Raw genomic sequence first — 12,033 nt, 5'->3', positions numbered from 1 at the left:
TTCCAGAATCGAAGGTTTGTCTTTATTTGAAGTATGACTTTTATTCAAAATATACTTAAAGAGATTATAAAAGAGTAAAATGTGTTTGCTCTTTGCCTCAATCTAAACCGCAAACGTGGTGTATTTGTGATTGGGCTCTGTGACGTCGAATATTGGAACTACACGTTAACCAGCATGATTTAAAGAGTAACGGATATAGTGGAGCGCAGGACCCTTCAATTGTTTGTGTCAACATCAATAGTGGTATGTCATTCATGGCGAAGAAATAATATTACATGATATCAGAATGCACAATTTATACGAAACGTGGCAGAATATGACCCCAACCAAACGCAAAAGAACGGAATACACCAGTTCATGCAAAACGTAGCCAAATATGTCCTCGTCTGGTCACGGGCAGCTTCAGGTGTTTCTTTTTGGTAATTCATTTGCCTTTGGTTGATTCGCTTTTAAGATATTGTGGTGACAATCCTTGAAAAAGAGCTGCCTCTAAATCGGGTTTATATTTGATTTTTGAACACATGGCTTGTGAATGTAACTTCTTTTGTAGTATGGATTCATATCCTTTCATTCAACATAACGACCATCAAATGTACATATTTGTTTGCTCTCTTCGTTGAAGTAGAGACCAAGAAACATAAATCACTCACATTAAACGCAAACGGTTAAGCCTTCTTAAAGTGACTACCACTCTCCCATGTCCGTGTATATTTCACAACTTATATGCATTGATCTTAATCTTTCTTGCAGTCTGCCGTCTATAAGATCTCAGATATGGGTATCCTGCTGCGCGATTCTAGGGATTTATTATAAAAAAAATGAATGATATTGTCTGAGTTTGAGTTTGTTATTGTTTCTTTATTGTTTTAGATAATAATAATAAAATTAGCTTTAGAATAAGAATAAGAGTATTACTATGTGTTACATATAATAGCCGGAAGCCGTACGAAACATCCCATGGATCTTTGATGGGTTTTTTCAACCCTGTTTAAGTAAAGTGGGAGGTTATTTCCATCCTGTCGAAATGAAGTTGAATGCTTTTCCACTATGAATTGTTCTGGTGTCGGTAAATCAGTGTATTGCACTGGCGTCGGAGCATCCCCTTTGTATTGCCCTGGCGTCGGTGAATCATTGTGGATTGCTCTGGTGTGAGCCCATCACTATGTAGAGCCCTTGTTTCAGAACGTTTCTTGTGTATTACCCTGGTTTCGGTGAATCAATGTGTATAGCCCAGGTGTCGATGAATCATAGTGCTTGCCCTGGCGTGAGAGAATCCCCCGTTATTTTTCCCGGCGCGCGCAAAACACTTTAACTGTCCAAGTTTACTTTGTTATTTCAATATACACAATGTAGTGGAAACAATTATTAAAATATATCAAAAAGAACCATTTCGAACAAGAAATTGGATACTATTTTTTGGAGATAACCCTACACTCAATATCAACACTTTTATCCTGATCAATATTGGTTCTGAGGGAGGGGTGCAATTCAAAATGTTACCCCCATATGTTACGCCCCCAAAGACGTCAAATTCTTGGCCAGCCCCTGGTATGACCTCGGCTATCGGTTTAAGGTGTAACGTTTATTCCTAAGCTAGCTAAGCCACGCTTCTTTAAATCAACACATATTAAAACTTTTCTCGGACTGCCTTGTCCCAAAAACTAAGTAGGTAATCAGTTATATATACTCTTGATTAACAATGATAATTGACAACATCAAATGATTGGAAATAATTATTATGGTTCAATAATCAATGTTAAATTATCAAAAACCACAGAACGTACCTTCGGGAAAACTACAACACCTATGTTATTTCTTCAACAATACCAGTAAACAAATGTTCATTGACCAAAATACACAATATATTCGTGAAACCCACAGTCCTTATATATGGTATGTTTGAACACGGGGAATCTAACCATTGACCTTGATCCGTCTGTATCGCAATGATCCAGGTTTATAAAAAAAGGCAAATTAGAAACCCCACGGCTGTAGGGACCTGAAAACTAGAAACAGTTGCGCAATGCTCCACTTTAATTCTCCTAGTCTCCAATAGTTAAAAAATGCCCTTTACACAGTACCAAAATTAACTTTAAACGCTACCTGTGTGTATGATTCGTACTTGTTTGAAGGTTTAATATTTTATCAAGGTGAAGTTAAGCAAGCGAATAACATTACTTGGCTCCAACTGTAGGTCCCCTGTCATCATAATCAGGACGTTATAAACAAGTCGTTTCAAAAGGGTTGTCTTTTTACGACTGAAGTTCTAATTTTCAGACAATTTTCTGGCATTGGACAATACAATTAACTGATTTCTTCATACTATGTAAGTAGATAATTATATACTGTTTAATTCTTTCTTAAATGACTTGTACTCAAATTCTATGTTTCAAAAAGACCGAAAATGGATCTTGACCTTTGACTTACAAACCCATTTCAATACGGATCAACCATAAAACTATGAAGTTGTTAAAAGGGTCTTTTTGATGTAGTCTGGTCATATTTGGGGAGGGAAATGAGCACATCGGGTTAAAACTTTGATACTTGGTACACTTTGAGAATCAAGGGATATGATTTTGAACAAAGGACCCACTCTGGACTTTACACTAGATGTAGCAGAGACCTCCTGTAGTACTGTTGAGATCAGGTATACCTAGAATGGATGTAGAAACGTCCTCATGTAGTACTGTCGACATCAAGTATACATAGACTGGATGTGACATGCCCTCATGTAGTACTGTTGACATCAGCTAAACCTAGACTGGATGTACGAACGCCCTCCTGTAGTACGGTTGACATCAGGTATACCTAGACTGGATGTAGATATGCCCTCCTCTAGTACTGTCGACATCAGGTATATATTGACTGGATGTAGAAAAGCCCTCTTGTAGTACTGTTGACATCAGGTATACCTAGACTGGATGTTGAAACGCCCTACTGTAGTGCTGTCGACAACAGGTATACCTAGACTGGATGTAGAAAAGCCCCCCTGTAGTACTGTAAACATCAGGTATACCAACACTGGATGTAGAAATGCCCTCCTGTAGTCCTGTTGACACCAGGTATACCTAGACTGGCTGTAGAAATGCCATCCTGTAGTACTGTAGACATCAGTTATACCTAGACTGGATGTCGAAACGCCCTCCTGTAGTACTTTCGACATCAGGTATACTAAGACTTAATGTATAACCGAAAATGGACTCACAGTTGGCCCCGAAACGTTCTGTCTGTAATTACTGTATGTCATTTTAAGGTTAAAGGTAGTCAAAATGTGGTTGAACGAGCTTTTGCTTGACCTTTTTAGAGCCCGCCCTGGGCTTGTTTGATTCTGGGTTGGCTTGACTTAACCAACAATAGGGATACAAATGTAACTAATAGTAATATTTTGGTTTTCGATATGCTGGTGAACACATTAGGTTTTTACTTGAGAAATGATACTTACGGTTCGATAGGCTTACATGAAACTCACTAAATTATTTTATAATAGCTTGTTAAGCACTTGATGCGCTCCAGTAGAGCTGTTCGGTTATTTTTACTTAAAGTATCGAAACAGGTATGCTATATAGTCAAATTATTAAGCATTTTTTTCTCTCTTCAAATAAAATAAAGGAATAGGTTATAACACTGTCGCTTTTCGTCATACTTGCATTTTCCATTAACATGATTTTAACCTTGATTTTGAAATGATTATTTTGCACTTTTATGTTAAGTTCATATAAAACATGTATCATGCATTCATTAACGTACAAAACTCTGATAAATACGGATCGACCATGAAGCTATGAAGACATTTAAATGTTGAAACTCCATCGCCTTTTGTTAATTATTTACCAAGCGTAGGCCAAAAATGGCATACCTCTTTTTTTGGAAAACCGGAATCTGTACCAAACAGACTTATAACAGATAATATCATTATTTGAATGTAAACATTGCATGTATACCTCTTTGACTTCATTTTAATAATTAATTTTGAGTTTGATCTGCTAAATAAGTGTTTTATTTGGAATTGAGATCAGGCTAATTTCAAGACAGTGAAAAATATCAAACTGTCATTTTTCTGTTTGAAACCGTAAAAAAATATTTTTATTTTATTTCACAGTTTATATCTCAATGAATAACTGGAAATGTTCGGTGGTTCAATAAACCAGCCGACATCTGCAAGCTTCTACATTACCTCACCATTGTGCGTTTCTTCTATTTCCAAACTTAACTAATTTTGCATTATCCGCTTTTAACCAATGTTGCTCATAATGAGTAATGGCGCTTTAAGTTGCATTCACATTTTCTTACTTAATGATTAAGTTATGCCATTTTTACCACCAAATAAAAATAAGATATTGATATCGAAGATAATGGTTTGTTTCAGCGTAATATCGTTATTATATCTGATATATTATAGCTGAAAAGAATTTAGCGCATGCTTAAAACCAGCTTAAAATCAAATTAAATGCTACATTTGGTGTATAAATGTATAAATCACAAAACAAAAAGCGAAAGATGGCCATTGTCTTAGCAAAAAAGGCATAACATTACAAATAGCATAAAAGTTTATTCGTAATAATGTTTTAGAACATAACAGAACGGGACAAATTAGAATGGAAATGCATAGAATATTATTTAGTATATCTAGTAAGATGCACTCTTACTCCCAATTAAGATTTACCCGAATTTATGTTATTGTTTTAATATCCCAAAAAGGATGAATAAATGTCGAAAACAATGGTTCTTATGAAGGATACCGAGTTTAATTTGAAAGAAATGAGCAAAAACACGGTATTTCAACCTTATGAGACTATAATAGATTATAGTAAACCTTTTAGCATTCACCAATCATTTAATATTTTTGCGTTTTCAGCTATTTAATACACGGTTTCAATCTTGTTATCAGTATTTAATAATTTCCATAAATGTATTATTTAGGAAGTAGTTAAAGGTTTATCACTTAAAATGTTTGTCTGTTATGCATGTGCATGTATATATTTTGAATAAGAGTGTCACTTTAACACATGGAGAAGGTAGAAAGAAGCAGTCACCACTGATCGTGTACAGTTCATACATGGACTTAATTTCAATCATAAGCCGTATTTAAAATAAATGTGATTTCGGCCATGACCTTATACAAATCATTGACCTCGCGAATATAAGCAAAACACTTAAAACTGCAGCAGATCGGGTTTCCACGCTTCACTATTTGATCAGTTTAAACTGTATATCGCGTTATGTTTAATACATGATCAATTGTAGTTATCACCATAGGTGAATTAAACCGTAATAACCTAAAATTGTCACTATTTGCACTTTTCCTTTGTATAACCACAGAGTATCGGAAATAATTTAAACTTGTTATTCAATATTATTTAATGGATTACATTCTCTTGAAGTGCAAATGGTAATAGTAATATAAATTACCCTTTTGATAAATAATAAACCCACAAATCGGAAATGGAGGCGTACTAACCGACCCGAGTCAGAACAATCCCACATACGTGAAGTAAAGTCCTAAAAAAATGATAGGAAAACATAGTTTAAACCAGAAGATAAACACTAGAAGCTGACCCTATCTTTCAGAATATTTTCAGATATGATGTGATAAACACACATTTCATTATTGACTTAATCCACGTTTGGTATGTGTTTAGCTGACATATCAAATCGGAAAATAAATCATGGAGCTAATGTTTCTTGTTATCATATACCCGACCATAAATAAAGAAAAGTTCATCATCTTATCTGTAACTTATGGTAATAATAAGTAATTAAGATAACGGAAAAATTGTGTCACCAATCGTCATGAAACATGAATCACTTAGTATGATGGATACATATTCCGGATTCATTATACATATACGGCAATTAATTATTCCCTATAGCGGTGCAGTTTCACTTATATACACATAGTACACGCATATTTGATTATATGAAGAGCGGTGTAAGCGGACGAGAGTGTACTAGTGGTATCAATCTTTCAAACAAGAATGTGTGGGTTCGCGAATTTTCGAAACTGTCACCACCTGTGACCTTGACCATCTGATAAAGGTTCTAAACTGTCACATTTGTGTAAAAACTCAAAAAGCTGATGAATGTGAGGACTTCCACCTGTATGTGTAACCTCTGCCATCTCATGAAAGCGCGTAACTGCCACATGTGTGTTAAACTTTGGCCATGCGAAGTAAGCAAGAACTCCGCCGTTGGGTTAATGTGCGGAATTATCACTCGTGTGTATGATTTCAGCCATACGTTGAATGTTCGAACCTGCCACCTGTGTGTATGACATCGGCCGTTGGGTTAAAATGCGGAAAGTTAAGTCCCCGGTATGTACGACTTTAACATTCGGGGGATCACATAGGTTCATGGCACCTCTGCCATCTCATGAAGGTGCGAAACTGTCACCTGTGTTATGATAAAGTACTTTTATTTATCGGGTGAGATGCAAACTGCCACCTGTCTGTATGACCTTGATGAGAGTAATCAAGGGGACATAAAGCAAAATCCTTAACTTAAACGGCAAGTTCCCTTCCATTACAATCAGGAAGATATAAACATGAAGTTGTTAGTTTCGTTATCAAAAGGCTTATCTTTGATCTTTGTTTTGTTTTTCAGACACACATTATCTGACAGCCGGTCTACACCGAACTAAATCTGTCGAATAAACGTATATTGGACAATACAGTAAACAGATTTTTCCATATTTATTGTAAGTAGATTTATGCTCTTCAATTTTTCTAACTAGTTCTTAAAATTCTTTACCGCAATTGTATTCATCACAATTACCCTAAATGGTGACTTGATTTTCAAGTTAAATTTAATCTTAAATTTATTTATTAAAACCTTGTTTAAATAGACACGTTTAGATACTTTGTAATAAAGCGTACGACCACCCTACAGTCCAACCAATATTTGTATATTCTTACAAAGGAGAGAGATGAGAGATGGAGTAAAGGAGAGAGAAGAAAAACAGGTACAACCCAAAGATAAAAATAACAATTTTGAGTCAGAAATAGTGCATTGTGCGCAAAATTTATGATTTATTTCTCCCCTGGATCCGCTAGTGATGTTTGTATGACCTCGATTATCAGGAGAAAGTGCAAAACTGCCACATGATTTATCACCTCGATAATCGGGTGAAAAGGCGAAACTGTCACATGTTTTTATGGCCTCGATTATCGGGTAAAAGTGCAAAACTGTCACATGTCTGTATGACCTCGATCATCGGGTGAAAGTGCGAAACTGCCACATGTTTGTATGACCTCGTATCGGGTGAAAGAGCGAAACTGCCACATGTTTGTATGACCTCGTATAGGGTGAAAGTGCGAAACTGCCACATGTTTGCATGACCTCGATTATCGGTTGAAAGTGCAAAAATGCCACCTGTGTGTGTGACCTCGTCCATCGGTTGAGATGTAAACTGCCACCTGTGTATATGACCTTGACGAAAGTACTTTTATTATTTATCAAGGGGAAGTAAAGCAAAATTACAACATTACTTAGCTTAAACGGTAAGTTCCCTTCCATTACAATAAAGAAGTCATAAACAGGAAGTTGTTAGTTTTGTTTCAAAAGGCTTGTCTATTCATTAATTATATTTGTCAGTCAAAACCCATTTTGTAGCCGGTCCACACCGACCTAAATCTGTCGAAAAACGTGCATTGGACAAAACAGTAAACAGATTTCTTCATATTGTGTAAGTAGATACATTATATACTCTAAAATTCTTACAACTATTTTGAGAGTGTTGCGCTCAAGTTTGATTTGGAATTGAGATCGGGCTAATTTCCAAAAAAGTGAAATACATCAAAATGTTATTTTACTGTTTGAAACAGTGAAATATGGTTTTTATTTTACTCTTTAATCTCTATGAATAACCGGATAGGTTCGGTGGTCCAACAGACCAGCCAACATCTGCAAACTTCTTCATTTTGTTACTGTAGTGCGTTCTTTTAATTTTTAAACTAACTTATTTTGCATTATCCGCTTTTAAGCAATATTGGTCATAATGAAAGATTGTCCTTAAAGTGCAATTCACATATCTTACTTAATGATTTTTTTTATGTCATTTTCACCACCAATTAAAAAAGAGATATAGAGGATAATTGTTTTTTTCATATAAGATCGTTATATATCGGAGCATTCCCTGCTTTTATCCCTGTTGCGGAGCTGGAAAAAATTCACCACACGCTTTAAACAAGCTGAAAAAAATCAAATAAAATGCCAAATTTGGGATATAAATGTAAACGTCACAATACAAATCAGCAAAAGATTGTCATTTTTTTAGTAAAACAGGCAGAACATTACATACAGCGTATTATAATGTTTTCAGAACATGACAGAACGGGACAAATTAGACTTATATAGAATAGAATAGAATAATTAAAATATGATAGAATATAATAGAATAATTAGAATAGAATATAATAGAATAGAATAGAATAGAATAGAATAGAATAAATAGAATATTTTTTTATATACATATATAAAGAAGAAAGAAAGAAGAGTCACCTCTGGCATTGTACATTTTCAAATTCAATAATAAGCCGTATTTAAAATAAAGGTCAGTGCGACAATAACCTTGACTTGACTTGACTTGACTTGAGCAAATCAGTTCGAACTCTAACACGTACTTGTCTCCAAGCTTCACTATTTTCCAACATTGCCGATATTCCGAAAAAAAATACATTACCATAAGAAAACAGGGGCATTAATCTATGTTTGAGTTCAAAATGTGTTATCTTCTATACATGATCAACTTATGTCATCACAGAAGGTGATTAAATAGTTCAAAATGCGTTATCTTCTATACATGATCAACTAATGACATCACAGAATGTGATTAAAAAGTTCAAAATGCGTTATCTTCTATACATGATCAACTTATGACATCACAGAATGTGATTAAAAAGTTCAATATGCGTTATCTTGTATACATGATCAACTTATGACATCACAGAATGTGATTAAAAAGTTCAAAATGCGTTATCTTGTATACATGATCAACTTATGACATCACAGAATGTGATTAAAAAGTTCAATATGCGTTATCTTGTATACATGATCAACTTATGACATCACAGAATGTGATTAAAAAGTTCAAAATGCGTTATCTTGTATACATGATCAACTTATGACATCACAGAATGTGATTGAAAAGTTCAAAATGCGTTATCTTCTATACATGATCAACTTATGACATCACAGAATGTGATTAAAAAGTTCAAAATGCGTTATCTTCTATACATGATCAACTTATGACATCACAGAATGTGATTAAAAAGTTCAAAATGCGTTATCTTCTATACATGATCAACTAATGACATCACAGAATGTGATTGAAAAGTTCAAAATGCGTTATATTATATACATGATCAACTTATGACATCACAGAATGTGATTAAAAAGTTCAAAATGCGTTATCTTCTATACATGATCAACTTATGACATCACAGAATGTGATTGAAAAGTTCAATATGCGTTATCTTGTATACATGATCAACTTATGACATCACAGAATGTGATTAAAAAGTTCAAAATGCGTTATCTTGTATACATGATCAACTTATGACATCACAGAATGTGATTAAAAAGTTCAATATGCGTTATCTTGTATACATGATCAACTTATGACATCACAGAATGTGATTAAAAAGTTCAATATGCGTTATCTTGTATACATGATCAACTTATGACATCACAGAATGTGATTAAAAAGTTCAATATGCGTTATCTTGTATACATGATCAACTTATGACATCACAGAATGTGATTAAAAAGTTCAATATGCGTTATCTTGTATACATGATCAACTTATGACATCACAGAATGTGATTAAAAAGTTCAAAACGCGTTATCTTGTATACATGATCAACTTATGACATCACAGAATGTGATTAAAAAGTTCAAAACGCGTTATCTTGTATACATGATCAACTTATGTCATCACAGAAGGTGATTAAAAAGTTCAAAATGCGTTATCTTGTATACATGATCAACTTATGACATCACAGAATGTGATTAAAAAGTTCAAAATGCGTTATCTTGTATACATGATCAACTTATGACATCACAGAATGTGATTAAAAAGTTCAAAATGCGTTATCTTGTATACATGATCAACTTATGACATCACAGAATGTGATTAAAAAGTTCAAAATGCGTTATCTTGTATACATGATCAACTTATGACATCACAGAATGTGGTTAAAAAGTTCAATATGCGTTATCTTCTATACATGATCAACTTATGACATCACAGAATGTGATTAAAAAGTTCAAAATGCGTTATCTTCTATACATGATCAACTTATGACATCACAGAATGTGATTGAAAAGTTCAAAACGCGTTATCTTCTATACACGATCAACTTATGACATCACAGAATGTGATTGAAAAGTTCAAAATGCGTTATCTTCTATACATGATCAACTTATGACATCACAGAATGTGATTGAAAAGTTCAATATGCGTTATCTTCTATACATGATCAACTTATGACATCACAGAATGTGATTGAAAAGTTCAAAACGCGTTATCTTCTATACATGATCAACTTATGACATCACAGAATGTGATTGAAAAGTTCAAAACGCGTTATCTTCTATACATGATCAACTTATGACATCACAGAATGTGATTAAAAAGTTCAAAACGCGTTATCTTCTATACATGATCAACTTATGACATCACAGAATGTGATTGAAAAGTTCAATATGCGTTATCTTCTATACATGATCAACTTATGACATCACAGAATGTGATTGAAAAGTTCAAAACGCGTTATCTTCTATACATGATCAACTTATGACATCACAGAATGTGATTGAAAAGTTCAAAATGCGTTATCTTCTATACATGATCAACTTATGACATCACAGAATGTGATTGAAAAGTTCAATATGCGTTATCTTCTATACATGATCAACTTATGACATCACAGAATGTGATTGAAAAGTTCAAAACGCGTTATCTTCTATATATGATCAACTTATGACATCACAGAATGTGATTGAAAAGTTCAAAACGCGTTATCTTCTATACATGATCAACTTATGACATCACAGAATGTGATTAAAAAGTTCAAAACGCGTTATCTTCTATACATGATCAACTTATGACATCACAGAATGTGATTGAAAAGTTCAAAACGCGTTATCTTCTATACATGATCAACTTATGACATCACAGAATGTGATTAAAAAGTTCAAAACGCGTTATCTTCTATACATGATCAACTTATGACATCACAGAATGTGATTAAAAAGTTCAAAACGCGTTATCTTCTATACATGATCAACTTATGACATCACAGAATGTGATTGAAAAGTTCAAAACGCGTTATCTTCTATACATGATCAACTTATGACATCACAGAATGTGATTAAAAAGTTCAAAACGCGTTATCTTCTATACATGATCAACTTATGACATCACAGAATGTGATTAAAAAGTTCAAAACGCGTTATCTTCTATACATGATCAACTTTTGACATCATAGAATGTGATTAAAAAGTTCAATACGCGTTATCTTCTATACATGATCAACTTATGACATCACAGAATGTGATTGAAAAGTTCAAAACGCGTTATCTTCTATACATGATCAACTTATGACATCACAGAATGTGATTGAAAAGTTCAAAACGCGTTATCTTCTATACATGATCAACTTTTGACATCATAGAATGTGATTAAAAAGTTCAATACGCGTTATCTTCTATACATGATCAACTTATGACATCACAGAATGTGATTGAAATAGTTCAAAACGCGTTATCTTCTGTTCATGATCACTACTATAGCCAATCACAGAAGGGGAATAAGACCCTCACAATTCTATCTCCTTCGCACTTCTCATTTGTATTACCACAGAGTATGGGGAATAATTGAAATTTGCTATTTAGGACTTTTTAATGTACTAACTTTCCTTAAAATAACTTCCGTTTTTGATAAATTGTAAACCAACAAATCGAAATGGGGAGGCTAACCGACCCGATTCAGAACAATCCCAAATATATGAAGTAAAGTCCTCAAACAATGATATG

Source organism: Mya arenaria, chromosome 14 (assembly GCF_026914265.1).
Source record: "Mya arenaria isolate MELC-2E11 chromosome 14, ASM2691426v1".
Lineage (NCBI taxonomy): Eukaryota > Metazoa > Mollusca > Bivalvia > Myida > Myidae > Mya > Mya arenaria.
This window is presented reverse-complemented; position numbering follows the sequence as displayed.